Raw genomic sequence first — 20,529 nt, 5'->3', positions numbered from 1 at the left:
TGGTCAAGGGCACATCTTGCTCCAGCTCCCCTCGGCGATCTGCATTACCTGTCCCTGCGAGTCAGGCACCTCTGCTGCAATGAACACTTTGTTCTGAGTTGAGCAATAGCTTTATTTAGAACTGATGAGTTCTGGCCACAGCACACACTGAGAAAGACTTTGCCTGCCTTCCACCTCTCTCAAACAAAATAAGACACAATCTTTGCTCTAAAATGGGGCAATTACTTTCAGTAAAAAACAAAACAACAAATTGCTAAAAATACTCCATCATCTTCTTTATAAGAGGTCCATCCATACACAAAGGTGTATGTATAAATATATATAAGAATACATGAAGGTGTATGTATATAAATATATATCTGTAAGAATACATAAAAATCATTTCAGGTGTAGAACTCTGAATCATTATATTCTAAAGCAGAACTTGCCTCTTACCTTTTTCTTACACATATGTTAAGAAACCAATGACCCTGTGCCTTCTCATGATGACTGCAGCACAACCAGCCAGTTCTGCTGAATCAGGGTGTTCTACTTGATCCTAGAAAATACAAACATGTATTTTATGACAGGCAATTCTGCCACAAACCATGTCCTTTTTAACACGTGACTGCAGCTAGCACAGGCATATCTGGCAAATGCTGCAAGCTTCAGACAATGTGGATTACATCTGCAGCTTTGAATTCAGAGATGTGTGTGCACTGTGTTCTCCAAAAGTCTGGTGAAAAATGTGGCTAATAAATACCACATTGCTACCTATCTGTTATTATTCTTCATTTAACTGTAAACCCTCAGTGTAACACAGCAACTCCAACTGTCCTTGTATTCCTGATGACCTTGACTGTAACAATTTATAAAACTAACCCCTGAAATCAATTATATTATACTACAATAAGCCTTCCAAAAACAAAGAGCTAGTAGCTTTGATAGTCAACAAAAATTCACAGCCCTCTGAATTCTGTAAACTGTATTCATCAGCTTCCCACTCATTTTGTTACAGCTAAACAAGTGGTTTTGTCTTCAAATTATTCCCCCTACAATGTCAGGCTCCCTTCATTTCCTAAAGGCTTCTTCTCAGAAGGCCCACAATAGCACCAGTCTTCAACAGTATGGAGGACCAAAGAGGAAAAAAAAAGTCATCTGAAGAAACTTTTATTTTTTATTCTTCAATCCACAGCATTTCTATAGGTCAGGTGCTTCTTTTCTCAGGCTGCATCCTAACAGCCAACATAGCTCAAAAATCCAACACAGCCATGGGCACAGAAAACAGAAAACAGTTTATGACAAACAGTGCAACAAGAAAAGGAATTAGATACGTTAAATTAATTTTTTAAGGTTTGCCAGCACTGACATTTTGACCTGTTAGGTAGTTGAAATATTTATTAGTACTCTGATGAAGCTGCAAAATTCGTTAGAAAAAAATCTTCAAGCTCCAGCAAAATTAACAGCGCTAAAAAAAAAATCAGTTCTCCATGCATGAAAGCAATATTCAGTGTTACACTAAATTTCTCCCAGGGCTGTTTATTATTCTTTTCAGAAATAAGCTACAGTAATAATTCCAGGAAACTAATGAACTGAACAGCAGCACTCTGAGTAGTAGTGTTTTCAAACTCAGAATCCCACAACTTTGGATGCCAGCAGAACTCTTCCTGTATACAAGTAAAATTTCTGATGCTATGTGTATTTCCGCCTCTATAAATGAAAATGAATTTTGGTTATCTGGGAAATAGTAGATGTTATCTTTTTACAACATTCTTCAGATAGGCATCACATGCATGCAAAAACAGAAGTGGAGGAAATTTAGTTCCACTGAAAGGCAGCAGAATGAGCCTTTTCAAAGGGATGTGAAGTACACGTGGCACTGGGGAAGGTTTTCTGTACCACCACCAGGTCCCCTCCCAGCCTGGAGTACAGGAAAATGATTCAGTTTTCATCACCCCTTTGAAAAGAAAGATCAATTAATGACAATTCTGTGATTTATGGCAAGGCCTGTCAGCTGCATCACGAACACCACATGAACCAGTCACACATTAACCACAGAGTCCAACCTGCCCTGATCAGAAATGATCAGCCCCAGCAACCCTCAGCTGAAAGGAGCTCTGCTGCCACCCCTGCTCTACCTGCAAACCTTCCAGGCAAGCAATAATCAGGGTACAGCTTTATTATTCATTGTTTTTACTCTGCTCCTCTTTCCTTGTTCCACTCTTCCCAGGTAATGACTTTTTTGCGCGTAATCACTCAACAGAGAAGATCCAATCAATGGCTGCCAGTCTCCACAGTAAGCTTTGAAGAGATATTACCTGGAGGTCCTGGAGCTTTTTGTTTACAGTTCAACATTGACACTCAGCAGCTATTTCCCCTTACAAAGATCAATGCAAAAATCAAAGCATGCTTACAGATATGAATGTAGTATATTTAAACAAAAAGCAAGGAAAAGAAAAATGAAAAGTAAATTATAACATTTGGATTTCATGGGAAAAAAGAACAAGTTGGCAACAGAGCCAAATTCTTTTTTCAGTAAGAATTTAATGTAAGAGAAGTATATTTAAATGAAAATTAAGGACAAAAGGAATAACTACAAATGAGAGCCAAGAATACTCACAACAACAACCTTGTTACAGGGTTTGCAAGGGTTTTCTAGGGTGAGAGAGACAAGAATGTTGACTTCCTGTTCAGAAAGTTGATTTATTATTTTATAGTATATATTACATTATTACTATGCTAGTAAAAATAGAAAGAAAAAGTTTCAAAAGCTTACTAAAATAAGAATAAAAAAAGAATCAATAATAAAGGAGCTCTCCCTGATTCTATCTCAGAGAGAGCTCAGTCTCTGATTAACCTTCAATTGTACACATCTAACATGAACCAATCACAAGTACACTTGTTACATTCCACAGCAGCAAACAACTACTATTCACATTCTTTTTCTGGGGCCTCAGCTTCCCAGAAAAAAGAAAAATCCCCAAAAAAAAAGATTTTTATAAAAAGATGTCAGTGACATAACCTAGTGATTATAAGGTTTTCTCTGAATCACACACACTGCAAAAAGGGTTCCATCACACTTGTGAAAAATACACACATTTCCACCTAAAATTATGGGCCCACTGAGACCTAAGATCACAGTAAATGCAGGAGGCCCAGTGTCCCTTCTGTCCCAGTTTGCTATTGGGACATTTCAGCTCCTCATCCCTTCTGCTGGTGGTGGGCTGAACCCTACAGTGGTGCCACTCAGGTGCTGCTCTGCTTGTACCCTGCGTGTCTGATTTCCCTCAGGAGCTCCAGGAAGGCGACTACCAATTACTGCAAAAGCAACACAGAAATTGAAGAGAAATTTGACAAGCAGAGACGTGCTCGGAATAAAGAAAGGATGAAGAATAGAAGGAAAGAACTCCAAAAATACATAATTAGAAATATCTTCCACCAAAAAGAATGTAAAAAATGTTTACAACATTAAATGAAAGTAATCTGAACTCACAGAAACTGGAATAGCTTATAATAAATGGAAAGAGACTGAAAAAGAAGCAATTTTGATACTATGGTAAAAAAATGCAAAAAATGCTCAAAGCATGAGGAGATGCTAAAAAATGCTTCCATCTACTGGCAAAGATCCAACTCTTAACTACACTACAGATCCTCTATAATGTGCTATCAGTGAGGAGATGTCTTTGAGTAGGCAGGGAGACATTTGCAGCCATTTTAAGGCACTTTATTATTGCTAGATTAGTTGAACTAGGCATTATCCTACATGCAAATCCAGATTTCAACACTGGTTTCTTCACTTCCTACCTTGTCTACACTCTGCAAGTATCAGATGGGAGATACAGACTACAGAGGATGTGTTCAGGCCCAAGCTCTGCAAGAAAATCCAAACTACAGCAAGGAATATCATAGCAGGGGGTTACATTAATAGAAAATCAGAGTACTTGAACAAGGGGGGAGACAGGTGGAAAATTTCAGGATACACATGAGTAATGTAAAATTAATTATTTTATCTGATCAATCAGTCTGGAAGCTAAACCTTCACAAATAAAGGGGGTTCTTCACTCAAGTCATGTAATGCTTGGAATAGTGGTGATTTACCACGTGCCCAACAATTTTGTCCCCAGACATGGAGTTCTTCTACCTAACAGGTGCCACATGAAGGGAAGGGAAGGTGTTACAAAGCGTTTGTGATACAGCAGTAGCAATGTCTGCCACACACCTGAAAATGCCTGCAATGGCAAGGACCTCAGATTAGGCCCCAAATTAAGCATTCCAAAATTAAGTGTTCTATTAATAAATTAAAGTAGTAGTCATTTAGTGCAATCAGAAAAAAAAATTGTTTTCAGAATTCTAAGTTATTAAAGAAAACTCATCAAATGACACATATTTTTTTTAAATACTTGGTCTATACCACAGTTCAGATTAGAAAAATGCATTAAAACTCACCATAAATCCATTTAGTAAGCAATACTAAATACAGCAGCAAAAATGAAATGTAACAGATACAAAGATGCAGTCACTGATAATCCTTTCCCTGCACCAAAAGCTCAAGATGACCAAGCATCCTTCAGCTTTACTTTCCATAATTTGCTGATGTTTCTACTACTCCATGTAAAGAGCAGGCTGGGGCACGGCAGGCTATTCCTGTGTAATACAACACTTTGTACAGCTCACTACCCACGAATGCTGACAAAAGATAAACAATCCAATGTTGCATTGGATTGTCTTTTTTTCCAATCAACTGAACAAGGAGAGGTGGACAATGCTTAAAGCAGAACAACCTCTCTAATTATTTCACCAATATTTGCATCTTTTCCCTTGACTCTCCCCCATGCCATTTTAAAGCCATTATTTCCACTTTTGTCTCCAGCCAAGTTTCCATAAGGAGACATTCACACATGCCTGAGCAGTAGTAAGGCAGTCAAAGGAGCAGCAACTTCAAAGCAGCGTTATAGGAAGCATCACAGTCAAAAGTAACAGGGAGACAAGAACAACCACAGCAGCATTATCAACCTTTGTGCTCCAGAAAATAAAAGCAGCTCAGCTGAAAAGGACACCTGCTTTATAACCATTTACAGTAGAAATAAAATTCCATTTCCTACCCTTTTTTACTATTTCAAGGAGAAAGGATTGATTTGTTTTCCTGACACAAACCCAGCCTTGCCAAGCAGCCTCAGCCTGCTGCAGAGGCCTCAGCACCTGGAGACAGACAGGAACCAGCTCCTGCTTATGTAACTGTGATGCCTGGAAAAGGATCCATCCCTGCTCTGGGCAAGAACAAATAGATAGGTTTACACCACACTGCTGCCTTCCACGCAAGTTTTTCCAGAGGAATACAGCTGGAAAAAAAAAAAAAAACAGTAAAATCCTTTCCTGAGCTTACTCATATGCTGGTAGAGCAAAATGTGGTGGTTTATGTATCTAATGTTTTTTAACATTTTGTTTCATGCAACTTGCAAATTTGAAATACTGTAAACCACAAAAAGCTAATGCACAGTGCATTAAACATAAATTTAATATGAAATCATGTTTCTTAATTTGTGCATGAGTTCCAAGTAATGTCATCAATGTAACAACACAGTTATTTTTAAAAATTAATCCATTTAACATACTGATCTGAAGCTGTTATTTATCTTTATTCAAACACAAACTAAAGTAAACATATAGAACATACAGAAGTAGGTTTATGGGATGATTTTTATGTTTCAGTATTTAAGAAGGTTTTGACTCTGATGTTTAACACATTTGAAGAATAAAATTATTTAAAGCTGCACACTCTCTCCCAGAGTGGATTAATCCTGTATTCTAATACTTTATGAATTTTTCTTCTTTCCAATGTAGGGTAGAAACAAGAATGAAACCCAAACAGACTCAACATTGTTTCAGATATTTCTTAGATTTGGGAAGTAAGGGAAGAACTGACTGAGATCCCCATGAATCTCTAAATAAAGGCCACAACTCCTAAGGAACTGTCCTTTTTTATAAAGCTCATGTGGGACTGACATTTGTGAGTGCCAGTGAGCAAAAGCTGATAATAAAAGCCAGAAGTGCCACACAACCAGAATGGGACAGACCAAAAGGACAATGGGCAAGAAGTGAAAACTGCTTTGCCACCATTCACCAGCCCATCAATTCCGAGTTGTACTTGGGGGAGAGAAGCTGCTGGAAGCAACACAATTTATACATTCAGCTGCTCTTTAGAGAATGGAGCATCCCAACAGATAAAAACTCTGAAAGGTCACTGGAAAGCAGTCAGGCACCTACTAACAGCACTTTTATCAACAGGCTTTGTTTCCAGCATTCCTGTGGTCATCTCTGCTCATCTGATAACTCTGCCACACAACAGCATTGTAAATTCTGACATACCTTTTGAAGAAATATAATTATAGACACCAAATGGTTACTATTTCTCAAATTCTATGTTATGTAAAGCTGGATTACCATACATCCCTGAAATAAATCTGGACTTTTATCTCATACTGTCTTCTCCCTGAAATTATCTCTAAGTTGGTAACTAAATTCCCATTTTGTGTAGACCTTTATATTCATATCACACCAAACACATTATAAAACACTGTTGTCAAGTGTAGCAAAGTTCCCTCCCACGTTTGTGATCATGATCTAACTAGCATCACTGCTGATGCTCACAGTGCATTATGTCTTAAGTCATCTGTAACTAGTAACTCATTGCATACAACTCAATAATCCATGGCAACAGTGCGTACTGGAAGTGCTATTTCTGAGCATGCACCTCCTCTGTGCTCAGGGCATTGACATGTTTGTAACAGTGCTGAAGGGACTGAGCACTCACCCCCAAAAGAGGCAGCAACTTGCATTGAGGTGCGCTGTAAGGCTTTTTCTCTTCACTGTGCCACTGAGGCAATCAGGATATCTACCTGAAATTTCTGCTGGGCTCCATGAAGTTTTAGTTCTAATAGTAAGTGCCTGTAATTCTGTATCTCTGTTAGCAGGCACAGGAAATAAAGACTTGACAGACAAACCCCAAAAACATTTGAAAGCCTTCCTTATTAATGAGTTATGAGTGTTAATACAGTTAGCAGAAATCTTACAGAGCTGTAGGAACTCCAAATTCTTCTAAACTCAGGTGCAACATTTCTCAGACAGATCAAGACTGAGAAACCTCTGCCACTTCTTCTGTCCGCTGACAGGTGGTTGATTCAGCTCAGCCATGAATCCCCACCTCTCTACCCTTCCTTAGCCAGCAGCATTCTCAGCACACTCCTGTTTTCTTCATCTGGAGGGCCCCTTTTCCCCTCTCACATTCCTTCTCATTCACTTCTTCCTGCATCCATTTGTTTTCTCCCTACCTGAGCTGTCTTCTTTCTCTGACCAAAAAAACCCAAACCCATAAGAAACCTCATGTTCCAACATTACTGTGCATTACTGGCATGAACATACTTGTAAACAACTTTATTAACCACAGTGGGAGCAAACCCAACAGCAATGGTGCTCCATCCACTTTGCAAACAGAAATGGAAGTCTTTAGAGGGTTGGCCATCAAAAAAGCAAAAAAAACCCCACATGGCTACAATGACAGCCATATCCTAAAACCCTGTCCTAATTGCCAACCTCCCTCCTACCCCTCCTCACCATTACTGACCATCATTAAGCTCCTTCACAAATTCATTTAGACCCCCAGCCTTGCAGCCTGAAATGCATTTTGTGACACACACACAGTGGGTATTCAGCATCCAGGACCACTTCCCTCAAGCATCTCAGTATTTGAAACCTCCAGTCAAGACAAGTTTTGTTAACTACACAGGAACATGTTTCTACTACACTACTGCATGTTTCCTCACATCAGAAGGTACAATTACATTTAAAAGCCATCTGTATAGAAATGAAGCTTAATGAAAAAAAATATAGCCACAAGGGTTATTACAGGAAATTAATAAGGGAACAAAACCACTACATATACATCCATCTTTTGCCCATGGGTCTCAAGAAACAATTTCTAATTGGCATCATAATAAACCCCACATTCATTCTACATGAGTATTCAAGAAGAAAATCTATGAGCAAATTCCAGAGATGGGTTAAAATGCATTTTACAAGTGACTTGTTAAGTGAAATGAAGGTAAATACAATATAGAAGCTATTAAGCCAGTACACCAATACAATTACTTGAAAGCAGAAAAGCACACAGGCGGACTGATGCTTAAGTAACAACCTTTTAAAGTTACATTTATAAAAGAATCAAGAAAGAACTGTGAAACCCATTAAATATGCTGGGGTTTTATACAGCCTTCATCATTTACACAAAAACACAGTATGAAATTACTACAATCAATGCAATTTGGTGTTTCAGCTAAGAGGCTGCTTCAATATATATCCTATTTAAAGTAATCTGTTAATAATATAACCTAAGAAGTGGGCTTTGCATGTACTTTCAAGCTCACCAAATAAGAAACCATTAAAATACTCATTTTGAATTAAGCAACACAGCATTTACAATGTACCTTTGTAACACAGTGACAACCAATATGTTCTGCTGGACTGTCAGTGTGGCTGGGCCAACAAAAACAGCAGCTGTATACTGGATGTAGCCCAAAAAGGGTGTAAATAAAAAATACCTGTGCCTTTCTCTTCAAAACACAAGCCTCAGAAGCAAGCTATTTCCAAGCCATAGTATGCATTTCTACAGTATCACAGGAGAATGTGCAATTTCAAAGACTGTGGGATAAATTAAAAAAAAAAAATCACAAAAAGGGAACCTTCCTCTTACATTATCTCAATTTGTATTAAATGTTCATTTATCTGCATTACAGCGCAGATAGGGAATAAAAAATTACATTGGCATGATTGCCTGGGTATATTTTAACCATGTAGCTTTTTTGTCTCCTCCAGCCCACAAAGAAAGCTCAGTATTCAGAGCCTCAGTAGCATGAACAAGAGGACTTACACACTGATTTCGTGTTCAGATGCTGCCACTTTTCAAGTGTTGCATCTTTAATCTAATCTCCTACAGAAATTAATATTATGGGATTATATTGCTCATTTACTATTCTTTATGCTCATATTTTAATATATAGATCTGTCATGAAAATGAGTATCTCCCCAGTAAAAACAAATCCAAGTGACTGCCCCCCAAGGGAAAAGCAAGCTGCTCTGTGTATTTTGGCAGCAACCTGTCAAATATATCAATATAGCAATCAATACCCACACAGCTCTGGAAAAAATCCCCAGAATTGTGGTGTTATGTGAGAAAGATGGGATTAATGCAGAGAGGGAAGGAAGGGAAGACATACTATGGGGCAAAAAGGATTTACATCTACAGAAAAGCAAGATTCTTTCATTCCACAGATGGTGGAACAAAATGCTTACTAATACAGTATCTCCAAGGACTTGGATACATAGAACATCAGATAAGATTTACACTGTAATAAACTCATTCAACACATCTTCCAACTTAAAACAAAATATACTTCTCTCCATCTCCAGATCATGGAAGAAATTCCCTGCTACTTACAAATCTTTCACAAAATTAAAGAATTACAGGTGGAAAATAAGTCAAAGCCATCAGAAATGAATCTGGAACAGATTCCCTTTGTTACTGGTTCCAGCACACTGCACTGACTCAGTACAAGAACCACTGAACTCTTCAGAGCCCAGGTTAACCAAGCCCAGTTCTCTGTCCTCAGTACTGGATGGTGTCAGGCAACAAGCTCCTTGATGTGATGCACTAAAAAGACAGGTCAGCACTACCCCTACTCAGCAGTTGCTGGGAATAACACAAAATAAACTTCTCTCTTTCATACCATATTTATTTAATAACGACCAGCACATTATCCACCTCTCTTCTGCAATAAACCACAGCAGCCCATTGCCTTTGCTTTCTACAACACCTGCAGAAAAACCAAATGTGCACCTCATCACTCACTGCCCTTCCCCACCTGGCAGAGAAACAAGATTAATTTCATTTTGCTTAAACTGATATGCAAAGCTCAGAGCTGCAGAACGTGAAGTGGGAATACAAATTTGATTCTGCCAGGCACCTTCAGCAGATGACTGGGGCAGGGTTTACCTTCACCCCACACTCATCACCACAGGGCACCTCAGAGGTACTGGAGGTGTGGCACACCCAAGATCAGAATGAGCTCTGTGCACCACACACACCAGAGGAATCTGCATCCTCAGAAACCAGGACTCATATTTTACTATTACTGACACCAGTCTTCAACCTTCCTCTTAAAATCCAACAGTTCAAAACGAGAGGAAAAAAAATCAAAGCTGTTGAAGAAGAAAATGAAACAGATGATAGAACAGTTTCATTGACTGGGTTGAAAGAAATGCAAAGAGAAGCACAGTATACAATAACTGAGAAACAAAGGACTCACAAATCTGAAAATATCTACAATATTTGTGATGTAGTATCTTACAAACTTCTAATTATCTGACTGGCCAACTGGTCAAGCAATAAATTTTATGCATATTCATATGATTTGCCAATTCTTCTTGAATTTATAGTAACTACATACACTGTAAAATCATATTTCACATGGCTTGGCCTTTATTTTAGTGTTCCTAAATCGATCTTCTGGTTCACACTTGGAGTGCAAACAGCTAAGACAACATGTACACCGAGTTCAAAGCAGAGTTTTGACACAACAAAACTGAACCTGGAAACAAGAAAAGCTCCTGTAATAGTCAGTGTCATTCACAGATAAAGAAGGTATTATGTGATTTAGAAAGCTCTTTGATCCTCTTCTTCCACTGAACATTTACCCATTTCTTTTAAGTGCATCACACTACTTTTTGGAAAAAAGTACTGGTGTATGTTTTTCTATTGATAATCTGCTATGAATCTGCTAAAGTATTGCACCCATATTGCTTCTCTAAATAAAATTTTAAACTTGGAGTGAAATAGAAATGTCGTACCCAAAACCCGTGTAGTGTTTGAGTTCGATTATTTATTTTAAAAGGCTTCAGTATATTGTCAGAGTAAATAAAAACTTTCCAATTCCAGTAGTTTTTAAAACTGCAAGAATCCAGAAGGCTGTTAAGTGCTACTAGAGCAGCCAGAGCTCTTCTGTAATTGATAGAGCACACACGAATCTCTGACCCAAGTATGGCCTAATTTCAATTTATCACCTGATAGGAAATGTCCTCTGGATTCTTTGTACACTGCAAAGAGGAATGACAAGTTCCTCCCAGCTACCATTTTACTAATGAAAAAAATCTCTTCTGCAAAATTGTACTACATGTACTCAATAAGGAAAATTCTGAAACACTACCAGTCAGCATGGTAATACTTTGGTGTAAAGCATTTCTTTTCTAGCTCTTAACTGGACAAGGGATCTTCTCAGCTCAATAAAGAAAAGCAGAAAACACTTCAAGCATCTTTGATCATGCCTAATTTCTCTAATGAAGAATAGCTGGGAAACAGCCCTAAAATAGTTACCAAACTGAATTCTACAACATTTTCACACACAGAAAACAGCAGAGGAAGAAACACATCCAGTTTTGTGTACATTAGGCTTTAGTGCTTCTTTGTAGCTACTGCAAACATCAGTTCAGCTCGAGTCAGGCCAAGAACCAGGATGACACCAGCAAAAGCACATTTACTGCATTGCTTCACATACAAAACCATGCCCTCCACAGGGTCAGCAGCACTGCCTAAAGCACCAGCTGATGCCTCAATCCTCCATGGGAAACCTTCCCACCTCTGGCACTGTGCTGGAACCAAATTACAACAGAAATACAACAAAACAGTGTTTGAAAAAATTGTTAAGGGCAATACCATTTCCAAATGTAAAGCCCTACTCAAGTCCACTATGCCATCAAGCCCTTAAAAACAAAAGTTCATCAAGCTTCCTGTGGATGTTAAAAGGAAGGAGAGGAAGTATAGGAAACAAGCAGCATGCAATAAAATTCCTGACAGACAAACCTAGAAAATCCTAGCAGAGCTTACTGGAATGCTTCTGGGCCTTCAGTGTGTTCCCTTAAACAACTGATACTACTGATACCCCACTGATTCATAGATAGGTTTGTAACTTCAGTTGCCATCAAAATATCAGAGGTATAGTATGAACAATATTAACACATACAGCAAGAAAGAAAAATGTAATTTTTATATACAATACAGAGACAAAATATAGAGGGGTATAGCTATTAGCATTATCTGCAAATAATTCCATATGAAAGTTGATCATTTCTACTCAAGAAACAGAGAGACAAACAAAAAAACCAATGCAAGTGGAAATCCAGCACTGAAGTCCACATTTTCCTTTGCTCAGTGTACACTGGGGACAAACATGTGAAAAGCTTGATACATGAACACCAAAACTTCAAAGCAGAACATATGGTCACACTGCTACATATTGACATTTGCAAATGATCACATTTCATGTGGAAACAAAACAATGCTGAAGTTTCCTAAAGCTCTCTTTTCCCCAGCCTTCACAACTAACACAACTACTGCCTTAGTTTATCCTCAGGCTGAAGATGCCACACAAGCTCTTCAGAGAGCACTCCAGCTGCACACTTCTAAAACACAGAGGATCTACAGGTTGTGACTCTACACCTGCTTTTCACATAAAGTTTATCACCTTTGTTTTTTTGCCTTTTTTTTACTGTAACAGAACTATGCCTGTGCAAATCTCAGCTGGCTGGACTTGCTGCTTTACATCCCCTCTCTCTTGAGCAGATCTGGATGAAAGAACAGGGAAGGAACAATTTACCCTCTGTTGACACCCTGAAGTTCCTGGCCATGCATTCTTGCCTTCAACCTATGTTTTTAAATTAATTCAATTTCTCTAGTAACTACCTTTAAAATAGTTTAAGTGACAATTTATGGATTTCCTCTGCCACTCATGTTAAGCCTATTTGAAGCTGATGTGCTACTTGGAGGGCTGTTATTTCTGAAAAAGAAGTACCAGCATTAGCCATCTCTGCTTGTCTCTTGCAGCAACACAGCAGTAATATAATTACCAATGGAATCATCCAGTAATACACCAGACTGGAATTATTCAGTGAAAGAATACAAATAAACTCACCTTAAAAGTATTTTTCCTATTCTACCTGTCTGCTATGGCAACCTGAATAGCAGCTAAAGTGAAATACAGCCAAACAGATAGTAGGTAGGAATGTACTTTACTTGTATGTAAAAATAAAATTATTCATAGAGATAAGACCAATAATTATTCTTTACATATAAATTGTATTTGTGTGCATTATGATAAAGGTCATTTACTTTTATCACACTGATTTTTCAGAGTGCATTTTTTTTATAACTATATAGCATGTTTTGCTCTGGTCATTAGTCCAAAAAGTTGTATCAATACATATCCTGAATTCTGTTTTCCTGAATTCCAATTCAAGTAGAAGCTACTATGTCAATGAAGGATCCTTGATGTATATTTTATATCATCCTATCCATCTGCATTAATTGACACAATTTTAACAGTATTGCAAGATATAGCCAACACTTCTAGCTAACACAGAAGTAAAAGCTGTCTCTATCAGCTCAAACTCAATGCTTTCAGTTACTTTCAGCCATTTACTTCTGACTTTCTATTGCTTATCAACACAAAAAGCTTTGTCAACTTGCAGTACCATTGTACCCTTCTCAATGCTTCATAGAAACAACAGCAGGGAAAACCAAGCATATTAGTTCACATTTCTATCCACATAAAAGTCTGAGTCTCCTAAAGAATCACAAATAGAACCATAAACAGGCCACCCTTCAATTTCTTTAATCTCAATCACATTACAAAAATAAACATTAGCCTTTATATAACACTTTCAAAGAAGCCTATGAATATACTGGCATCTTACAACAGTGTTCTGGAAAAGATCACAGATTCAGCAGCACACAGACTAACTGTGCACTGAAACTATCATTCCTCAACTGATTTTCAGTTAAGAGAATCAGTTTTATTGGGAAGATTCTCAGCTTAGTATATAGAAGAGATTTTCCTGATCAACAAAACATGAACATACAACTTCTTCTCAAAACCTCTTTTTGGCCAACTTGAATAAAAGCAAAAGGCCACTCTAATCCTTTAGCAAAATAATTTCCAGGTAATTTTCTATAGATAGCCTGCAAACTGAAAAACAAGCAAGCTGTTTTCTGCCAAAGCTGGCACAGCAAGTGGACAGACTACAACAGACATTAAAAGCTTATCATTCTTTGGCCACAAGTTTTAATACTGCATCTTTGTTCAGTCTCTACCTTTGTTCCCTGAGACAATCACAGCCAGACTTTATGCCAGGCTAAAAAAACTGTATTTCATCTCAGCCTTAGCCCCAGGCCTCAGATCCTGAAATGAGTGTGTGTTTGAAAGTATTTAATCCCCAGCCTCGTAACTGCCTCAGAGCTAACACACAAAAATAACACCCAGGATCAGGAGTCAGCACGGCGGCTTTGGGGTGGGTTTCTTCCTTTCTCACACACTAAAGCAGGCACCATAAAGCAATGCAAATAAATCACAGTGTGTCAGAACATGGTAACTTGTTCAGGGCTGATCAGGGCTTCAATTAGAGGGGGAGGCTCGTTTGAAATTTTAAACCCTTCTTCAGCTTCCATTTCAGATTCCCCAAACCTCTGAAGAGATTTTTAAATTTGTCTCTCTTGGGTCAAGGAGACTGGTCTTCTCATTTTGCATCACATGCCTTAACTTTATAAAAAGAAGCACACAGAGGGTTCAGGCAGTAACAAAGGATTTGGATGTCTCAGCCACTGAAGGTGTATCTAAAATCAGGAGGTGTTCCATGCAATCGAAAATTACTTGCTAATAGAAGTTAATTACAATGTTTTAAAGCCTTGCCTAGTCAGTTAAATGCTGCCCAAAGAAAATAAAAGCTTTTATTCAGGTAGAGCATCTTTTTTATTATTACTATTTTATTTGTTTTTACACGGCTCCTTCCAGGTTTGGGTTCTGTCTGGACCCAAAAACTGAGGGCAGTGTTATTCAGAAATTCTAATCTGAGACAATCACACTTAATAAGAAGATTGATGGAATTCAGTTAACTTTTAATACCTGAACTGAATGAAAATATGTGTAAAAATGACACTCTCTGAAAAACCTCTTTCATAAAACAATAAGGAATATCCTGTCTATAAATAAAGAAGATCGTTAACACGAAAACAAAAAGTCTATCAATTTCCATCTGCTACTTGTTTCGCTGTCTGGTTAAGAAGATAAAAACATTTCTTGAGCCACAATCTGCCACAGGCACCTATTTAGCCATAACACTTACGAGCAAGAAACTAGCCTACCTCTGCAAAAAGTCTGACATGTCAAGAGTGCCAGTTATTCTTAGAGTGAGACATGACCACAATTTCACGTAATTAGAGATGTTATAAAACGCATCCCGCCCGCTCTCCCCATCCCCCTCCACCACTACCACCATTGCAGGAGTGACTTGTTACACATCGCGATGAGCAAGTAACATTCCCTGCCCGGGGAGAGAGCGGAGATCAGGCCATAAAAAGGGCACGAGATGCAAACAGGGATCCTCCCTCCCCTGCCCGGCTCGGCAGCCGCGGCTGCCCGGGCACAGCCTCGCCCTGCCCCGCGCGGCTCCCGGGGCGTCCCGGGGGGAGCAGCAGCTCCTTCCCCATCCCCGGCATCGGGAGAAAGGTGCCCCGGGCGAGCGGGTCACCTCCGGCCGCCCGGGGACGGAGGGGGAACGGCGGGGAAGGAGCTCAAGGACCACGGCGGCCGCCGGGGAAGGCTGGGGGGCGATCGCTGCCTTCCCCTTGGTGGCGTGCCGAGGACAAGGGCGGCGGGGCTCGGGGGCGCCCGGAGCCGGCAGGCCCAGGGCGCTGTCGGCGATACGGCGGCTCCACCGAGGCGCCGGAGCCCTCCCCGCCCGCCCGCCCGCGGGGCCTCGCTGCGGGCGGCAGGGGCCTGGGGAGCGGGGTACCCCGGCCTCCCGGGCCCGCGGGCTGCGTGCCGCACACCGCTCACTCACCTCGGGAGGCAGCAGGCGCCGCCGGGTCTGCATGGCGAGGGGATCTCCCGGGTCCGCCCCGGGAGCGCTAGGGGCCGGCGCGCCCTCGCCGCCGCCAGCCGCGCTCGCTCGCTCGCTGCCTCCGCGGCCAAGGCCGCCGCAGCGCCCGGCAGCAGCGCCCCCTGCCCGGCCCCGGCGGCAGCGCACGGCACTGCGGCACCGCCGGGGAGGCGGCGCGGAGCTGCCGCGCCCCCGCCCCGCGCCGCGGGGTCCGCGCCGGCACCCCTGCACCGGGCCCCGGGGTCCGCACCGGCACCCCCGCAGCGGCCGGACAGCGGGAGCAGCCGCCCGCTCTATCCCCGCGGGGACCCGCCGAGCCCGCGGCCCCCGTAGCCACACACACACAAATACACACACACAGGCGTGGGCGGCACCGGGCACCCACTGCCGCCACCGGTGCCCCGCGGCCGAGGGACGCGCCTCCAGGCAGCGGCTGCAGTGTGCGTAGTGTGACCACTCCACAAAACCTGGTCAGAAGGACTCGCGGCTGGGAGCCGAACGTGTGTTATCTCGCCATTTCGTGTTGAGCGTCTCCACAATCGGAGAGGGACACCATCCTGCGGGACGCCCTCGGCCGCCCAGAGAGGTGCGAGGCCCGGAGCCATCCGCTGGCAGACACGTTCAGTCCTCAGCAAAGAGGCTTCCAGAAATTAAAAATAAAAAAAGAAAGAAAAAAAAGAGAAACACAACACACAAAAAGAAAAAGAGAAAACAAAAACAAAAACAACCCCACACATACCAAATAACAACAAACGACCACGCTCGTTCCCCACAGAAGCCGCGATGGCAAGCCGGCAGGGCACGCCAAGCCGTGACACCGCGCCCGGAGTCTCACCCGTTCTCCCTCCAAGAGGAGGCGGCCGCCCATGCCGGGAGCGGGACTCTTCGCCTGGCTGCGGGCGCTCGGGAACTCCAGGAACTGTCATTCCCCGCGTGTGCCGCGGTCCGCCGGGCGCGGGCTGGGCGGGGGGCGGCCGGTGCCGGGCTGCGAACCGGCACAGCGCGCCCTCACCGCCGCCGGCAGCCTCACCGGGGCGAGCGAGCGCCCAGCGCCTCACGAACCCCCCATCCCACGCGTCAGGTGCCCCTCACTCCTCGCCTCAGGAACCTCTTGCCTCAGGAACACCCCATCCCTCGCCTCAGGAACCCCTCACCTCTGTTCCCCTTCAGGAAAGGCTCGCTTGGTGCCAGGGGAATGGGAAGGAGTCGCTGTCCCCTCACCTTTGTGCAGGTCTGTGATCTCCCAGCTGCAGCAGGGCCATGTCAGCCCAGGAAGGAGGGAAAGGTGAGTGCGGTGGCTGCTATTGCAGCTGCACGGCCATTCCCTCTTCCCAGGCCTTCACACTTACAGGCCATCCCTTTCCGGCAGGTTGGGCTTCTCCATTAACTTGCCGCATATGTCAGTGAATGCAGTGTAATGAGCCCCGGTGATAAAATCTAGGCCTCCTTGCTCCAAGAGCATCAGCCCATCCCGCTTGAAATGAAAGGGAAGCACTTAATGTTTATTCATTGATTCTGGTGGAACTATGTGCTTTTCAAGCGAAAAATATGAGATACTCCCAATCAACTGAATCATCAATCCATGGGCAAATAGCTGAGGAGATAAAAAATGCTCATCCATCATAGCTGGGAGTAGCATGTTAATGGAGATGGAATTTATTTACTCCCATAAAGCATTCCTGGTTAACCCCAACTTGCTATCTCTTTAGCAATTAGTGTTGTCATGCTTGTGAAGCACAGTTGGGGCATTCAGATTGGTGCAATACACAATTACTGTCCTCAAAATGGTTCTCATGAAACACCTCAGACTGATAAACACACAACATGCCTGACAAAAAAGAAAAGGGAAATTAATTAAAGAGTGAGTGGTGTAACACTCCATAACCTCTGGCCAAATGCAAGCTACTGCATAGCTTTGCCATCTGTGAATATCACTACCATAATTTTGTTCTACTTTTATTCCTCTGGATACCATTCATTGGGATGTCTTCTCACCAAACATGGAGAGGTTTTTCCTGAAGGGTCATAACTGGTTGTTTTGCAAGAAGGCAAAGCATGAAAGCATGCAAAACAGGAGTTAGGAGCAATGGGAATCATCTCTGTGAGTTAAGGTGATGGGACATGGTGTCATTCCCCATTCCTCCTGGGTATCTTGGATGCCTTGTGACTTGCTCCTAATGAAGATGTATCTGAAGGAGCAGCAAACTCCACAAGCTCCAGGGAGCTGCTCCAGGCACTTGTGGTGCCAGACACCTGAGCTTAGAGCAGGGAGATTGCCCATCCTGTGTTCTCAATGTGCTCCCTCGGCTAGAAGAAGAAACATTTCAATATTGATAGTGAGAAACACTGTGTACCAACCAATAATTTTGATCCCAACCAAACCAATAATTTTGATCCCAAGCCACAGTAAGGCTGCAAGACCATGGACCATGGACCATGACCTTTCACTTGGCACAAGAGTCCAAATTACAAACTCTCCCAAATGTTTTTGCAGTTCTTCCATGTCCATGGGCCTCCACAGCATTGTCACAAGAAATGGTGCCTGAGCTTGCCACCTCTTTTCCCAAGTATTTTTCCCAGTTCTTTATGAGAAGCTACCAAGGAAAAGGCATAAAGGAGAGCAGAGAGAAGAGGATACTTCAATTTGCAAAAGGCAGGGGATGGGAAAAGGGGAAAGAGGAGCATAGTTAGAAAGGTGAAGGGAACCTCTGAGGTGCCCTGGTTGCAGGGAGCAGCACAGAGTTATAGGGTCAGTACAATGATGTGTGTAACATGCTGGGATCTAGGAGTTGCAAGGGATTTTAAATGATGCCAGAGTAATCTTTGAGCAACAGAGTTAAAGACAAATAAGAGGATTTTTTAACTATGTGGTGAAACTTGCAGAAACCTGGAGAAAAGGAAGTTCATCATGTCTTCATTCTGTTTCTAGGTAGAAATAGTGGAATGGTTAACAACAATGTAGGAAAGCAGAACTCAATAATTATTCCTGGTCTGTTTTTGGGGAAGAGCCATATGATACACAAATATATGATGATGATGATGATGATGATGATGATGATGATGATGATGATGATGAAGAAATACATTCTATTACAACAAGCACTGAGGAGGATGTTAAACAGAAGCTAATGAAGTTGGCTATCAGCAGATCCAGGTAACTTGCATCCAAAAGTTTTAAAAGCACTGGCACAGAGTATCTTTAGACCATTAATGTTGATTTTCAATAAATCTTGGAACACTGTTAAAGTTCCAGAGGACTGGATGAAATATTGTACCCATATTTTAAAAGGGTAAACAAGGTGACCAAGGTAATTACAACCTGCCAGACTGACAAGAATTCTGGGTAATAAAATGGGACATTATCTAGATTACTTGATTGAAAAAGAATTAAAGAATGGAAACACAATAACTGCAAATAATTGTGGAAAATAAGTCTTGCAAAAATAATTTGATTTTTTAAATGGCATTACAAGTTTGGTTGATGAAGGTAAGTAGGCCTGCAAAATATTTGTTCTGGTAACTTGCAGCATTTTAATTAAGAAGCCAAAATGATACCGACTCATCACAGCACTTATTAAACTGTTGAGACTCTAACTAACTGACAGTTACAAAGTGGGAAAACAAAAAGTCATCATCAAAGAATGTGTTTCTGCATCCTGTGGCAATTAGTTCTACACTGCATTGTATTGATATTAATGGTTTTAAGAAGAACATAAAATCATCACTTAAAGAGTTTGCAAGTGATGTAAGCAATAGGGATTAATAAATAACAAGTCATGCTGCAAAGTAGCTGAGACAGCTTGATTACAAATAATGTGCATTTCTGTACAGCCAAATGTAAAAGCATGCATCAAGGAATAGAGGGAGTGATTATAGGATGAGAGAATTTGTGCTTTTACAAGTTAATGCTCAAAAACCTCAAGAATCATCACGTATAATCAGGAGAAAATAAGCAGGTGGTGTGGTGCTGTAGCCAAGAGGATAATGCAATCCTTGGGTTTATAAACAGGAGAATATAGAAAGAGGTCTCTATTTTTCTGGTACTAATCCCACTGCTCCTGAAGTCTGATACCCAAATTCCTTAATTCCTCAATAGAAGCTGAAAAAGAGATGGCTCAGAGAAGATCAATAAGAATGATTTAGACTGAAAGTGAAAAGCTTCAATCTATTTCAGTGTCAAGAAAGAAGGGGAAGGGGTGACTCAATCACAGGCTTTAAGAACCTTCAAGAGTCAGTGAGTGCATGCAGATGTATTCATCTTCCTGTGAGGTCTTTTACCAGGGAAGGTAATGAATCACAGGACAGTTTAGGACAGGACAAGCTGGATTTTCCAGCATTGGGAATGTCAAAATCAGGTGGTCGTAAAAACTTAATTTTGACAGAAGCAGGAGTTCAGTCCTGTAAGCCTGCTCCCTGGGAAATAGAACTCTGTGTCTGTAGCTGTGCATTCTGGCTGCTTGTCTATGCAGAAGCTGATTTCCTGGGGCACTAAGAAGTAACAACCTGTCATCCCTTTCAGCATCATCTGACACAGCTCATGTGCTGCTCAGCACATGATGGGAGCAGCCGTGG

General features: G+C 41.5%; 1 protein-coding gene across 1 annotated transcript in view; it reads right to left on the bottom strand.

Annotated features, from left to right (window-relative positions):
- ZFYVE9 (zinc finger FYVE-type containing 9) overlaps nucleotides 1-16,029 on the bottom strand; it is a 54,715-nt gene extending 38,686 nt beyond the window's left edge. The window contains exons 1-2 of the mRNA XM_054285702.1: nucleotides 15,919-16,029; nucleotides 436-538 (exon numbers count right to left, since the gene is read on the bottom strand). The gene's annotated coding sequence lies outside the window, so the exon portion shown is untranslated. The remainder of the gene's footprint in view (nucleotides 1-435; nucleotides 539-15,918) is intronic.
- Between the last annotated feature and the right edge of the window lie 4,500 nt (nucleotides 16,030-20,529).

This window comes from Melozone crissalis, unplaced genomic scaffold (assembly GCF_028551555.1).
Source record: "Melozone crissalis strain CALT ecotype California unplaced genomic scaffold, PUWL_Pcris_2 ptg000045l_1, whole genome shotgun sequence".
Taxonomy (NCBI): domain Eukaryota; kingdom Metazoa; phylum Chordata; class Aves; order Passeriformes; family Passerellidae; genus Melozone; species Melozone crissalis.
This window is presented reverse-complemented; position numbering and strand designations above follow the sequence as displayed.